Below are 17,127 nucleotides of genomic sequence, written 5' to 3' on the forward strand. Positions count from 1 at the left end.
TTACACTCTTATCCTGGGGCAGATATCGGCATTAAAGAGAGATTAAAGCGCATTTAAAACATCCCGCAAATGAAGCAGAAATGGCGAGTAATTGCACAAATGATTATAACACACAATTGTGCAAATAAAGCAATATGGAAAATGCATTGTCACTGAAACCCCGAAAGTAAAAAGATTCTTCTTTGTGACCACTTAAACAGCGGGTTTTGTGTAACATTGTGTGAAATTGCACAATTTTTCTGGGATATTCATGGGATAAACTCCTGATCTCCTTCTTGTGATAAAGTCCATAGAGTTGGAAGAGACCACAAGGGCCTTCCAGTGCAAACCCCTGCCATGCAGGAATACAGAATCAAAATACACTCCACCCTCCATATTTGAGGCTTTGGCTTTTGCAGATTTGATTATTCACAGATTTGAATAATATGGTCTCCCTAGGAATCTATAGTCAGCTTTAAGCCAAAGTCACACTGAATGATCTACAGATTCCTAGAGAGATCACTTCCAGTGCAATTCTATTGTCAATGTCTGGCAGATGTTGACCACAGATTTGCACTGCAGGACCGAGAGAGGTGTTCTCTCAGGCAAAAACATCGTGTTTTTGTTATTTGCAATTTCTCCACATTCATGGGGGTCCTGTGCCCCTAAGCCCAGTGGATGTGGAGGGACGAGTGAAATGGCCATCCAGCCTCTCTTTAAAAACCTCCAAAGAAGGAGACTCCACCACCCTCCAAGCCAGCGTATTCCACTGTCAAACAACTCTTACTGTCAGGATGTTCTTCTTAGTGCTGAGCTGCAATCTCTTCTCTTCTGGTTTAAATCCATTGCTCTGGGTCCTATTCTCTGGAGCCAGGTATTCCAGGTGAGGCCTGACCAAAGAAGAATGCAGCGGTTTGCTCTAGAATCTTTCCTGGTATTGATACTGTATTCAAGTTCATCTTGTTTATTCCCCATGTTCTGTGCTTTTAGGAAAGCTGGCCAAGGTGGTGAGAAAGCCTTTAAAGGGGGGGGGAGGGTTAACCCAAGAGGGAAAAGATGTAGCCACAGAATGGTCCCTAAATCCAGTGGCATCACTAGGGATAGTGTCACCCAGTGTGGTAACTCATGGTGTCACACACACCTGCTGTTTGACCATAGAAACACAGGCCCAGTACAAACAGCGGAAAAGGGGCGGTCCGTAGCCAGCCCTTTCCACAGTGGATTGAGGCCAAGGCAGCCTCACTGATAGCCCAGAGACCCCAGTCTGGCATTTTTCCAGGTCATGGGGGTTCATGGGGCTCCATGCCCCTGGATACCCCAACAGGCATGACGAGGCCCCTTTCTCCTTTGCATGGTGGCCACGTAGAGGCTGCAGCCATGTAGAGGCTGTGGCAGCAATGCACACATGCAAAAGGAGCTCCATTTTGGAGCTCTTTTCCATGACACTAAAAGCGTGCCCCAAGTGCCCTGCAGCGTCGTGGTGATGTCAGGCACATGCCAATCCGTTTGGACATGGTGCGTGCCTGATGACATCAGCGCACTGCATCTATGGATGGCACACTTCCAGCCTGTAATAATATAGAAATGGCTATCTTATAGGAGTAAATATGGCTTGGTTGGGATTCAGGAAGTCTATGTATATTTGTACGTCTAGAGATTTGCCAGGATGTGTTAAATGTTTCCTTCCTTCCTTTCTTTCTTTTTTTGTTTCGTTTTTTCATTTGTTATTTTTGGTATGTTTCTTTTTACATGGTGTATGACAGATTTAGGAGTTGTCATTATCTGTAATTTATTGTATTTGTGATATGTATTGATATGTTTTTTTCTCTTTTTTGTCTTTGTGATTCTTTTTGGTGATGTATTATTTTTTAATACAATAAAATTTATATTTAAAAAAACAAAACCAAAGTGGCACCATCCATACGAACTAGGGCTGGGGACCATGCAGTTGCTGCCCTAGTTTTGGCCCGAGACTTTTCTTCTCCCACTGAACCTTGCCCCATTCACACTATTTCTTCTATTGAGCTCCAGCATTTTAAAGGGACGCAGGCAAATAGTACAGTTTGTTTCTGCCGAAAGGCTAATGTTTGGAGAGTAGGGATGTCACCCTTAGGATGTCATCTAGTGTGGCCTGCACCCCCTACATCACCCTAATGATGCCCCTGCCTAAATCTAGGGCAGCTATCTCCTTTGTCAGTATGTTTGGGAATTATTCTGTGGAACTGTCAGTGAAGAAGATGTTTTTAGTAAATCCCACAGCCTATGGAGGCACTTAGCTTGCTGGCTTAAGAAATTGCCTCAACAAAATGCCATCATTACCATACCAGTAAGGTAATAATACCTAACTGATGCAAGTTCATGTCAACTGGGAAAACTTTCTGATTCAGGAATAATTCATTGCTGGTGATATCATGAGTCAGAATGAGGCAGCTTCCTCAGCTGTTCAGATGCTGGGAGTATGGTTATGGTAAGATACGAGAAGATGTGTCGGACAATATAGCTATATATCATGTGTCCCATGGTGCCCTCTGGTATGGGGGCATGCATCGTCCTTTCATAATTATTGAATAAGTTTCATTGATGGGTCTGGGCAATTTCTGTCCACGCTATGGGAGTGGGCTGTTTTTGTCTCAGGCAACAGAATATGCTGGGCTGGCCTTTCCTGGTATAGGGAAATGAAACAATTTGAGCTGTACTGTAGTCAATAGACTGCTTGTTTGTGGTACTATCCATGAACGTGGTATTGTTTAGCCCAACATCAAAAAGAAAGGTTTGTTTGGTTTTCAGTCTGCAGTTTGACACAGGGAAAAAGGAGGAGGAGAAAGAGGGGGGAACGGCAAGCAAAACAGAATATGCATTCAACTCAGAAATAAATTGGACTTATGTTACCCCAACAGCTTCATATGCATTGTGGGATAAAAGGGTTTGATTTTGGGTGGGATTTGAAAGAAGAAAGAGGTGCAAAAAAAAAAAAAAAGTAGCTTGTGCTCCACTAATATGTTATGTGCTTTCAAGTCAATGCTGGCTTACAGCAACATTATCATGGAGTTTTCTTGGCAAGATTTATTCAGTGGACTGTCCAGTTTCTTTCAGGCTGTGTCATGTTTGGTGTGAATCTCATAAAAGATACCCAGGTTTGTGATGGAGAGAAAATAGATATTATGGTGGACTTCTGTCATTTACATTAAATTGGGAAGGATGATATATTCGTAGCAACAACAATATGACTCTCAGTAGCAGTTGATGGTTTCACTACCTCAGTGAGGTAGTGAAACTGTCCTGGGTTTTAGTGCAAACTTTGGAGCTATTAAAAGGGCTATATGTATTTTGGGGATAGGGTTGAGCTCCTGGACAGTTTTGAAGTTTAGACTAAAACCCTGAGCAGATTCACTGCTCCACTGATAAGGAAGCTGCCAGCTGGCATGGATATTGCCATAAAATGGAGAATTATGAGAAAAGAATAGATTGTCTTCAGGTAACTTACAGGTTCACTCCGCCCATTAGGTATGGTTACATTTTACATAATTCTCTGGGATGCGGTGATTGATGTCACCCCAGTACATGTACAAAATCATTCATCCACTTTCATAAATACAGAAGATAATGGCTGTATCTACATTGTAGAAATAATCCAGTTTGATATCACTTTAACTGCCATAGTTCACTGCTATGGAATTCTGGGAACTGTAGTTTTGTGAGACATTTAGCGTTCTCTGTCAGGTCTGGTGTCACAACAAACTACAGCTCTCAGAATTCCATAGCATTGAGCCAAGGCAGTTAAAGTGGTGTCAAGATGCATTATTTCTGCAGTGTGGGTGCAGCTGTAGCCAGCAATCACTTTTAGATGGCCATAAAAAGTTCTCTAAGGCATTTATGAATTTCCAAAATTTCGAATTTACAAAAACTGTGTTGGTTTTTCAACATTCAAACTGGAAAGAACACAGTTGCCCCTTGGGGTCTCTTCCAACTCTACGATTCTATGATGCTCTTTATCACAAGCTGGGATGTGAGTACTGTAACATATGTACAACTGATCACTATACAGTATATTTAAACCCAGAAATTATCTATTGGTTCAGCTCTGACAATGTGAAACAATTAGTCTTTGCTTTTCCATTCTTCCTCTCAAAAGGTGCTTCACTCTAGTTCAGTTTTTAATTATTATATTTTTTAAAAGTAAGGTTTCTGCTAAGGCTTCTGTTTAGGAGAATGTCCAGTGCTTTGATCTTAGATCTTAATACAGTATTGCATAAGCTACCAAATTACAATGCCTTGCTGAAGGATTCTACCCACCTTACTTTCGCAAATTTTGTTGTGTTACAACCTCCAATTGGAAGGGATTAAATTGGCATTGTTACCCATTGATTTGCATACAGTATTTAACACTGTGAAGATGCAAAATATTTTTATTGTTCTATTAAATGTTAAGTAATCAAAATTTAGTGGTAGTAAGCAAACTAACACTTTGTTTTTAGAGTCTGCTTTGGGTTCTCTTAATATGAATATTATTTATTGTTAATTTTCTGTTTTATTTTAACCATTTGATTAAACTACAGAAGAAATGTAGAAATAAATGCCTTAGAGTGAACTTTCTTGGGGTGAGGGGTTAAAAATTAGAAATATCCAAATCTGAACTGTGAAAACATAATCCAGGAATACGGTAGGTTTTGTCGTATTCATCAGAATAAACATCAGTTCTTCAATTCAAACATTATACCAAACCAAGATTAAAGAAGTTTAACTCTGGCTTGGTCTGATATCTGAATTGGCAGTTCACAATCAGCAAGCCAGAACAAACTATGGTTTGTACTAAAAGCATGGTTTTCTGTTATGTCTGAATTGATAAAATGTGGTTATGACATGTGGAAAGACTTGAGCAGACAGAAAATTAAAACAAATTAAATTATGGGTTGCCTGGCTGTTTATGGAAACCTAAACCACAGTGAGATCTAAGCATTTTTTGATGCCATTTCTGATTTAAGTCACTTTGTTACTGGTTGATTCTGTAATCTTTTAAGGCTTCAGGGTAAGACTACATGGTTGAAAAGGTAAGAGATGTCTTCCAGCTGTCCTAGAATCATACTTTTTTTTATCAAGTCATAAAAACAGAACAGAAAAAAGAATGGGCAGTGTGATTAGGCTAAGAGAGTTCCAAGAACACACACCCATATTAACAGAGCAGTATAAGGAATGATATATAGATTTGACTATGTTCTTTCACAAAACTATGAGCACCCCTTAAGAGCACCTCTTAAGTGTCCACACCTACGAGCATCCCATTAAGCAACCAACATCTTCTATTAATGTGTTCATCTTCATGCTGTTTTGTAAAGGAAAGCAAAGGAGTAGACTGTTCATCTTGACCTTTTAGGGAGGGAAATAGTAGAACATGTGAGTCCAGTTATTAAATTGGGCTACAGAAAATTGATATACAAGGGGCAGAGACTTGCCAGAACTGTGGCAGTGTTTGGTTTTCTAAACATGTGATACATTACAGGGTCACTGCTCCACTGAATACCTTAAACTGCTGCCCATAAAAAAACAAAACCCTACACACAGTTGAATTATGCCAAGAATAATCAAATCTAGCTGTGGCCTGAGGGACTGTGACCTTAATTTAAAATCAATCAAAAAGCCTTCTGTCGATGGCAGCTGGTTGCCCTGTTCACATGTCTAACAGTGGTGTTCTCACAAGCCTGCCACGGTCAATTTCATTAAAAAGTTGGACTAGAAAACTTGTATGTCAATTTACTGTATCTCTCTGGGGTAAAGCAAGGTATGGTCTCAAGCTTTAGCTGTGTGGCAGAGGGACATATTACTGCTACAATGAGTACTGCTACTACTAAACCACTGGTACATACTAATTTATCAGCACTTGGAAGCAGCATGTTGCAAATAATATTTCCTGTAATGGTGTTGTTTTTAAAGTAATGGCAGCCTTTGATATCTTCGTGTTATTGTATTGTATTGTACAAGGATTCAAGAATACGATGTGTAGCTCAATGTGTGTGTTATTGTATTGCATTTTTGAAGTGTATTTATATTCCACATTTTCCTCAAAGCTGGGACTCAAGGTGACTTGCAAAATACATTATCAGTAACGTATCTTGATTTATTTCTATAGCGTGTAACATTTATTTGGTGTTTGTAAAAATAAAGGCAGCCTGGAGGATTTGAAGCTGTTTTTCTATGTTACCTTATATCTTCTATAATCTGTCCTTAGGTATTTATTATTTTACCTACGAATTTTAAATACTGAATTACAGTAATTGTAGATTTTAGAAAGATTAAACAAACTGAACTATCTTACCACTAGTTCCACTCAATGTGATAGGAAAACATTATGAAACTCTAATAACCGTATCCTTTTGTTGGGTATACAAATGTAAAGTTAGCCACATGTCTCTGAAAATAACCCACTGCAGAAATAGTCAGCAATCCCATCTGTTCCTGACAGAGATTTCAGAGTTCTGTTTAAAAAGATCCCCATGCCTAATTCTGTACATGCATATCTCTTACATTTGATGCATGTGGTTTGGATATAGACTAAGCCATACTTAAACTAGACCCAATAGGATCAGTGGTACTTGTTAATCATTACTAATTTAATTCCTGGTAATTTTCGTGGCTCTACTACAGTCTCTCCCAATTGGCAACCCACACATGTTTGAACTACAATTGCCACCATTCCACTCCATGATCAGTGGCCATGTGGTGTGGGACTGATGGTGCTCTCCAAAATGGGCTCTGGATCCTATTGAAATGCTGTTTGAAGAGTCACCAGAATCTCTAGGCTTTCTGAGCTGATAAGATTTGGTCCTAAACAAGATCACATTTAGATATACCATTCCTGATGTGCCTATGAACTCCTCTTTTATCCTTTTTAGAGTGTTTTAATAATAGCATCAGGATTAAGGAAAGAGCATTTATAACCACAGTTCTCACAGGGTCCTGGTCTTCATAATTTCTCCATAGAGAGAAGAGGTGTTTTCAATATCAGCCCTGTTTTAATGGACACTCTGCTAAAATACATGTATCTGAGGAAGTAGACTTTAGTCTAAGAAAGCAGGGACGTAGCCGGGGGGGGGATCTGGGGGTCCGGACCCCCCCTTCCATTAGAAAAATGAATGGTGTGTGCTGCTGCGCCGCCGCACTCAAGCCCCATTATAATGGTGGCACTTAGTCTGGACCCCCCCCTTCCTAAAATCCTAGCTACGTCCCTGAAGAAAGTTCATGCTGCCAACTTCCTAACTTCCTAACTTTCTTCCTTCCTTCCTTCCTTCTCAAAGATGTTACAAGATCTCTCTAAGTCTACAAGCTAGAATAAAGAAGAAGACCTATTAAAAGATCGGGGGATATATGTCCTTTCTTTCACTCATGAGATTGCACTTGGTTTATTGGATCATCTGCAGAGACAGATTCCCGAAGCAACCGTATAGATCCATAATCTATGGTCTAGATACTTATGTATATCTCATGTATCACATAACTATGTCTTCCAAAATATCCCTCAAAATCCGCCTTGTAAACAGCCTCCCCTCCATAACATGGCCATTTTCATTAGCAGGAATATGCCAAGCTATTTTCCTGCAGCTGGACATGCTGTGGCAGTGATCCACAGGAACATCCAGGAAATAGCTGTAGCAAAATAGCTGAATGTGTGCCCACTAATCTTCCCTGCTCTCTGAGAGCATAGAAATGGTTATGGGGGGTGGGGATAGCTGTGCTCCTTATAGGATGGGTTGGGGAGATTTTCATTTTTGTATGGTTCAGATATAGGAAAGTATATAGGGAAAGTTCAGATACAGGGAAGATAATGGCTGGCATTTGGTTGGTTAATTATGATGGTATAAATCTGACTGAATAAAGTCGAGGAAAAAATTGCAAAGGCAGGTTTACACCTGAACATTAAGAAACCAAAAATAAAGACCTTGGATGATTTATACAGTGCGCCCTTACTTTACTCAGGGCATCCGTTCCGGACTCCCCTGCGTAAAGCAAATAACACCCATGCTTGAGCCCCATTTAAATGAATGGGGCTCATGCATGTGGCGGCGCAGCAGGAAGCGTGCACCATGGGCGCGCACCCCATCCGTCCCTATGGGATGCGCCACCCCTTTTCCCTGTGCGGCTTTCAGCGTGTGCTGAAAGCCGCGTATGACATTGGTGCACTGTATAGACACGTATGACACGGGTGCACTGTATAGGCAAAGTAGATGATGAAAACGCTGAAATTAGTTTAAGATTTTCCATACCATTGCCCAGTCATTAATCGGAATGGAGAGAGAAATCAAGAAAACAGAAGAATAAGGGGCTAAACAGACCGGCATAAAACACCGGCATCGGGGTGGAGTGGGAGCATGGTGACCACACACCACACATCCTGACTTTGCCCTGATGCTGGAGTCACTCTGCCTGCCCAACCATATGGGTGATGGTTTCACACTGTTTCTTTGGCATTTAGATGACTGCACTAAAGAAACCTGGAAAAGCTGCCACTGTGGCAGCAAGCAGAGCTTTTTGCTGCTCTAAAAAGGAGTGGCATTTTGCTTATCTTTTTAGAGATGGAAAAGCAGCAGATTGGGCCCACAGCATGCGGTTACTGTGGGCCTGATCTGTTGCTAAAAGGGGCAGTGTCAAGAGTAAGAGTTGGATAGATACTGTAGACTGCTAAAAAGACAAATTAGAACAAATTATGCCTGAACTGTTGCTGGAATCCAAGATAACCATGGCAAAACAGACAGGCACAATACGCCAGCTTGAGGGCAGCTTGAGGGTGTGGGGTTTGGATGACACATACCCCGCTGCTGCCCCCAAGCCGTCATCACGCTGCCTACCAGACCAGACAGCAGGCAGTGTTGTGGCACTTCAGTGCCGTGATGTTTATACACTGCATGCAGTTGAAGCACCAAAAAGCCGGCACTGCGGTGGAAAAACTGTCCTTTTTTCACCCTAAAAAGGACCAGCATTTTGCCACTTCTTTTTGGGTCAGAAATACACTGGATTGGGGCTGTGGCCTGTGGTTGCCACAGCCCCAACTCAGCAATCAAAGGTCCGGCATCAAGCTGCCCCATTAGGGTCATCTGTTCCGGCCCTAAACTGAGAGCCAGCATGGTGTAATGGGCTTTTTTACTTTTTAAAAAATTATTCTTAAAAAAAGAAAAAAAATTAACAACAATAACAAAGTTCAGTCATATCCATGCAATATTATAATCATAATAACATCTGCTATCTAACCCTATACATATTCTTTTGTAATATTTTTATGTACATATTTAAACAACCATTTTGCAACTTTATTTTACTTAGGTATTGCTTTTGTTGTTACTTCTTATTTATTTCCCACAGATTATTGGATTATGACTCCTGAGATCAGGGTTTGATTCCCTGCTCAAGCATAAAAACTCACTGGGTGACCTTGGCAAGTTACACACTCTCAGCATCAGAAGATGCCAATGACAAAGCTCCTCTGAAGAAACTTGCCAAGGAAACTCTACATTAGATTCTCCTTAGTGTCACTATAAGTAAAAAAAAAAAAAAATGACTTGAAGGCATACAATAGCAACAAGAACAAACTAAGAATGTTGTACTTTGGCCAGTCCATGGGAAGACATGACTTCCTAGAAAAGGCAATAATCCTTGGTAAGGTAGGCAGGATGCAGACCGCCCCTTTGGGGTGGCCTGCAGCCGCTCCACTGAAGCACGTATTGGGGCCAGGGCTGCCACAGCGGCAGCCCAAAGGCCCCAATATGGCGCTTTTCGGGACCAGGGAGGAGCGGTCATGCTGCTCCTCCCTGGTCCTGAAAAGGGGTGTCCTTGGGGCTTCATGCCCCAGGACACCCCAGGAGCTGCCTGGGAGCCGCAGCCAGGAGGGAAAGGGACTGCTCAGCCCCTTTCCCCTGACTTTGTTCCTGCAGCCATTTGGTGGCTGCGTTTTGGAGCTCCTTCCGGTGCCGCAAATAGGGCGCCCTAAGAGCCCTGTAGCGGTGTGATGGCGTCACGCATGTGCTGGTCCATTTGGAAGTGACGCACACGTGATGCCATCGTCACGTGTTTCGTATGGACAGCGCCATGCCAAGATGGCACCATCCATACGTACTAGGGCTGGGGAGCGTGTGGTTGCTGCTGCTCCCCAACCCTAGTTTTGGCCCCAACAGGGCGCTTTTGCACCATCTGTACTGGGCCGTAAAGGGCAGCAGGAAAAGAGGAGGACCACATTTCAGATGGAGTGACTCAATGGAAGCCATGGCCCTGAGTCTGCAAGACTTGAGTAGGGCTATTGATGGCAGGGTGATTTGGTGGTCTCTCATTCACAGGATTGCCATAAATGGAAGGTAGCTTGATGGCAGTTAACAAACAACAAAAGCTGATTTATGGCATCATTATTCAGCCAGACTTTTTCTTCTCTGCATCTGAACACTAAAGCGTCTAATACAGTGGGCCCTTGGTATCTGCTGGGGTTTGGTTCCAGGACCTGCCCACTCCCATGGATACCAGAATCCATAAATGCCCAAATCTCATTCTATACAGTGCTATAGTAAAATGGTGTCCCTTGTATAAAATGGCAAAATCAAGATGTGCTTTTTTGAATGTTTGCGTGTGTGAATATTTTTGAACTGTGAATGGTTGAATGTGTGGATACAGAAATATTACACTGTATGGGAGTTCACACGGTGTTGAGGGGTTTGTGGCATTTATTTATTTATTTATTTATTTTGTAGTTTTGGTAAGGAAATAAAACATTTGGTGATATTTGAAAATTTGCAGTGAACAGGCTGGGAATTTCTTCAGGTTATGTTTTACATGCTGTGAACAACTGCAAAGCTATGAATATATTTTAAGCAACTATTCATGCAGATGTTCATGTGAATTAATAATATGCAGAGATGATAGTTAACACTTCAGAGCCTGATGATTTTCTCATGACCTTTTGTGTAAAGCAAGCTGTTTATATAAATCGTTCACACATGATGTAACACTTCTGTTACATGTTTAGATCCTTAAATAAAGGACTATCTAGAATGTTATTAATATATAGTCACAGAGAATAAGACAGGGAAAGGAAGCTAAGGAAGCAGTCTTGGGGGAAGAAAAACATCAGAAAGCTGGACAGCTCATACCAATATGCAGTCCGGAAGACAGACTAGCAGCTGATGGCTGTCAAATAGACAGTAGAGAAGCCAGCTGTAGATTCAGTTATAATGAGTAGGTTCATCAGCTTAGATGCTTTATCTAATATTCATAGCGCGCACACACACACATTTTAGGAGGCTGTTGTGGGCAGTATTCAAGCAGCAGGCTACACAGAATGGAATCTTTCTTTGCCAGCAAAGAATATGGTCACTGGACCGGGATTTGGATTCCAATTTATGTGTCTTCTGACCTGCCTGCAGCAATAGCAGCCAACCCTGCATGGATGAGAGAATGTGTGCTCAGGTGTTCTTTGTGAACAGATATGCTATAGCAGATTTGTTGTGTATTAAAAGTGTTTACTGAAGTGAACAATAAAAAATAAAAAGCAATTCATTTACCTCTTGGGAGTGCAGCTTTATTTGTCAATGCAGTAACTCATGGAACCGAACCATTTAGCAGTGTGTGTGTGTGTGTGTTTTAAAGGCTAGAGAGTTGTGGGCTATTGTGGAAGAAAGAAATGTATGAACTATTCTACTATTCACCTAGTACATGACTGCCATGTGGCTTAATATTATAATGTGTGTATATTGTGAAAAAGTGTTAAGTATCACAAACAAGGTCCCATTGCACACAAAACAATTAGACTACCACCAACAACAAAAAGCATTCTGGTGCTCTCATTCGAAGCTTTTTTTATTGCTTTATCTGTTTGCAATTGGTGTTTCTGCCTCTAACGCCAATGTATAGGTTGGCCAGGGCACTTGTATGTTTATAGCAAAACAGAATTCTATGGGACACAGCATTCCTCTTCCCTATCTGATAAATTGTATTTACCAAAATGAAAGGTTTTTGTTGTTGCTGTTCACTTAAAGTCATTTCCAGCTTATGGAGACACTGAGGCAAAACTACATGGGATTTTCTGAGGCTGTGTTTGAGAGATTCACCAAGTGTCACACACTAGCTTTCCATGGGCGAACAAGAAATTGAACCCAGATCTCCAGAGTCATAGGAACAGACAAATGTGTCAGTTTTGCCTTCTCCCACATTCTTCTTCCAATTTGTTTTTCAAATTCTTCCATTTTGTTTTGTAAATGTTGGTAAATTCATATCACAAATGAGCTGAATGAAATTGTTCACCATTTGCACTCTTGCATGCATCAGATAAGGCTATTCCTAGCACAGAGAAGACCATATTGTACCACCTCAGCTACCTTAGGCTACTAAAGATAAGGAAATTGGCGTGGCAGAAAAAGAAGAGGAGGGTACACAGAGATGCAAAGCAGGCTTGCAAGAGCTATAAAAATCCAAGCCAGAAGATAATTTTTCAATTTTGCTTTCCCTCATATTCAAATTTTCTTAAATCCAAACTTTCATAAAATCTGAACACTGTAGAAGGTTTGTATCAAAGCATGAACTGAACACAATTCTAACCTATTATAATTAAAAGTGCAAGAACTGTGAATTAGAAGCTTCCTAGTCTGCCCAATTATGAAGCTCTGCAGAAAAGACCCCTTTGAGTATACTCCACATTTGCAGAGGCCCAATGGTCAGACAGTCAAGACTGGACCTTCTCCTGTATTAACTCCCAAACTATAGCATGGACTCTATTCAGAACAATGAAGTTGCCCCCCTTTCTTGCAAATCACAAATGCAGTTGAACAGACCCAGATGCTACCCATTCAACACACACACACACACACACACAGAGAGAGAGAGAGAGAGACTCAGCAATGTGAGTATATTGGACACAAATATATCTGAGTGGAGTATTTTAGAATATATGTCTATAGAATATAAAATAAATGTCTAGAATATATATTCTTCACATTTAAGATAAATAATATCAAACATGCCAAAAATAGAAATCCAGTAAATTCCTCTGAGATTGGGTAATCCATGTTCATGGTGTCTTGGCTGTGTAATCTTCTATAAAGAGCTTTCTTCTTGATCCAAATATCTTACTGTTCAGCATTTTGGGTCTTTTCCTGAGCTTTCGGATAAATGTGATAGGAAGGTAACCTGTATTATTAAAGGCACAGCTTTGTCACTGTATCTTCAGAAGAATTTTTTCAGCGATCACTTTTTGACTTGCAAAATCAAACAGCAACAAAAGAGATGCAACTCATAATTCAATTTAAGTCAAGGATGTAAACCAAAAGGGTTTAATGGAAATTCAGAAAGAAAGGACATAGAATATCACTGAACTCTGTGGATTGTATCCAGCTATGTTTGTCATAGCTGGAACTGTTTTGCTCAGGGAAGGTTTCACTGCATAGTATTAAGGAATCCAACCTCCTTCCACCACATCAGTGAATTCCCCCTTCCTTCTTTATAGCATTTTCAAAGAGGTGAAGGATCTATTGTGGGGAGGAGGGGCAGTGAAACCCTTTTTCATTAGCTAGTTGTATGTCCCTAAATCTGGATCCAATTGAACAAGTATAATCCAGATTGTTAAATCCAGTGAGAGTTCTGGCATTGACATGTGGATGTGGATTGTGCCTATGTTAACTTCCAATATAAATTGCCTATTTAGTAGAGAGCAAACCTATTGAAGCAAGTGTGACTTACAGTACTTCTGATGAAAAATACACATGAAGAGACTCAGATCTGAAATTGCTGCTACTTTACATTTAGGACAGTTATTTCTTGGCAATCATTTTCTTCTCTCATGCTATTGTTATACTTGGTGCTTTACAGAAAATGCTGGAATAAATGATTCAAATGTTCAAAGTATCCATGTAAATTAATGTGAGTTTCATTTCATGGTCTAGATTTGTATTAATCCATCAGTTTACTATTTTTCCATTCCTATGTGTAAAAAAATCCTTCTAAAGTAATGCTTGAAACCTCAGAGTGGGCTGGCACTAGTCCACATTTCTGACAGCTCCCACAATCAGTGCTGTCTGCAAATGAGTAATATTCTTTGCGCCTGGCAGCTAATGTCATGGTGATGGCACATGACATTATATTATGATGCAAATACAGAGTGATCCAAATAGCCTATATCAAGCTCATAATGTATGTAAAAATCATCCCAGTAGTACATGATATAAATATATTTGCTATGACCAAAATGATATACAATTTAAATGTCATTTTCATTCCTGAAAAATTGAGGCTCGGATTTTGTGTGGGGCCCTGATCATCCGTAGGCATTTTGTATATCAATGAATTTATTACTACATTGTGTTGTAATATATAGCCCTTCCCCCCAAAAAATGATGACCTTTTTTTCTTTTTTAATAACATTATTTTTTAAAAAATACAGCAATATCAATATTTTATTGCACTGGCATTATAATGGCAATCCACCTGCAACTTATTCTGAAATACCATTCAATCCTGCATGATTACTTAGGCAAATCGATTTGTGGATTCCAATCTTTGTAATTAAGAATGCCATCTACCAACATGATGAATTGTATCTAATGAAAGGAAACTTGGGCAACAGACAAACAAGAAAAAGGCTGAAAGCCAAATATTTATTTATAGTGTGTTCCACTTATATTGTACATGTTTACTACCGACATCTGCTTAGATAAGAAGACACAGTAGGAAGCGCAGGGGTACCACTAACAATAAAAACAAAGGCGTTTGGAAAATGATGTGATCGTGATGGGTGGTATAGTGATGTTAGTGTCACATCATTTATTGTGTCAGATGGAATGTTCCCTAGATAATCATAAAACCTATCAACTTCATCCATAGCTGCAGTTTCCCCAGATACAAAAATGCTAGTGAATCTTGGAGGGAAATGTATGTGTGTGGGGTGGTGGTGGAGAATTAACCATGGAGACACTGTGTAAAATTTTTGTGATTATGAACATACTTTAAATTATGTAACACTGTCTTTTCAGGTCAGAGAAATGTTTGCATATCAGGCTGTTTGCTTAGCACTATGCAAACATTTCTCCAAGGAGGCATAATGGTATGTTTTTCATTTCTTGCTAAGCTGTGCAACATCAGCCTAACACAGTAAAGCACATTTGCTCATTAGTACTGTTATTGTGAAAGGAAACAATTGGAGTCACATAGCACTAGCCACCTGTTGCTGATTGGACTGCAGCAGTTTGATACAGCTTCTGTGTAAGCGGAAGAAGGCTCACTATGCAAACCAACAAGCAGTGGGACCAGACTTCCAAAGGAATGATTTCCCCCGTAGCAGCACCAAATACATACTTGCTTATTATCCTTGATTTTACCAGTTACTCAATAGATGCCTTATACTGGGAACAACTTCCATTTTATATACTTTCCATTTCTTATCTATTGTTCTTGTTAACTGCCCTTGAGTCGGCCCCTACTCATGGCGACCCTATTGATAAGACATCCCCAAGACTCCCTATCCTCCACGCCACTGCTTAGGGCCTGTAGACTCAGGCCCATGATCATATGACATGTGGTCTACCTCTCTTTCAGCTACCCTCTACCTTTTCCAGCATTATTGTCCTTTCTAATGAGTTGTGCCTTCTCACAATGTTGCCAAAGTACAACAGCCTCAGTTTTGTCATCTTGGTTTCCAGAGAATGTTCTGGCTTGATCTATTCAAGGACCCATATATTTCTCCTTTTGACTGTCCATGATATCCTCAGCACTCTTCCCAGTACCATATCTCAAATGAGTTGATTTTATTCTTATCCACTTTCTTCACTATCCAGCTCTCACATCCAGACATGATGATGGGGAAGACAATGGACTGACTGTTCTAACTTTAGTGCTAAATTGTATATTGTATAACCCATGGGTTGCAAGAAATCCCCTTCCCTCTGTGTGGCCCTCAACACTCCCAAATTATCCCAACTCCTCTCCTCAAATCCACTAGGAAAAGATTTATCATCCCCCATGAGGGCGGGGGGTGATGAATCTCTGGGGGTATGATTTCCTATTTAAATTTGTCACCTCTGATGGTCCTATTTTTAAGACAGAAAAAATATTTTAAGGAAGTGTTTATTCAGTCATGTCCTGTTTTTAAAAATGCCTTTTCTAATCTAATGCAGGGATAGGGAGATTCTGGGGTTCAATTTGCTACTTGGGCTGTGTGTGTGTGTGGTCTGGAGGTTGGAGCAGAATGCAACTGGGCAAAGCTAAGGGCAGGAATGCCCTTCAGATGCTCAGAGATTGCCCTTCTATGATAATGATCTTAGCTTTATTCCTCTCCCCTTTGGGTGCTGCACATGAGCTCTAGAATCCATATGGTGCAGGTTTTTTTTTAACTCTTTACTGCAAATTCTATCCTGGGCTTTATTGCCCACTACTTTTACTAATCATTTTCATTTTTAAGGTGGTATTTTTATTTCATTGTCCACATCCTGAATTTTTGTTTTGGGACAGTCTAATAGCACAAGAAGTCCATCACAGTAATAGCAGCCATCTAGGTGTCTTTCTTTACAAAAGATGGCCTTCTGTGTGAAGTTTTCCTATATTTAAAAGACTGCTCAGTCCTAGTTATGTTTTTTAATAAACAATTGTAAGAAGGTAGATCAGGGGCTTAGTTTTCAAGGAATTGACTGTGCAATCATTTCCTGTTGATGGTTGCCCATTAACAATTAGCACTGAAAAAGTAGATGGATGGAGGAGTAGGCACACAGGTTTGGGGTATATTTTTTTGTAATTATGTTAATTTGTTCTAAATATATATGCATGCGTATTAGCACATTCACATTCCATGCAACTCTTTGCCTTCTTTTATCCTTTTCTGGAGTGATACATACCATGTTTTTTTTTTTACATTGGCCATCATTCCCATTCCCAGCAACACCTCCTAGCAAGAGTATCTGTTCATGATCAGACTTGAAGTAACCTCTCTGAGCCTTTAAACCCTCTCTTCTGGGTAACATAATAGGCATCCTTACCCCATAGGACACAACAGACTGTAATGTCCACCAGATTGGGAATGTTAAAATAACAGTTCTGCATACTTGGGAATAAACCTAGCTGAATACCATGAAATTTATGTCTGAGGAAACATGGAGAGGATTGTACTGCACATAGAGATAAAGTGGATATACATTCCCC

Source organism: Sceloporus undulatus, chromosome 3 (assembly GCF_019175285.1).
Source record: "Sceloporus undulatus isolate JIND9_A2432 ecotype Alabama chromosome 3, SceUnd_v1.1, whole genome shotgun sequence".
NCBI lineage: Eukaryota > Metazoa > Chordata > Lepidosauria > Squamata > Phrynosomatidae > Sceloporus > Sceloporus undulatus.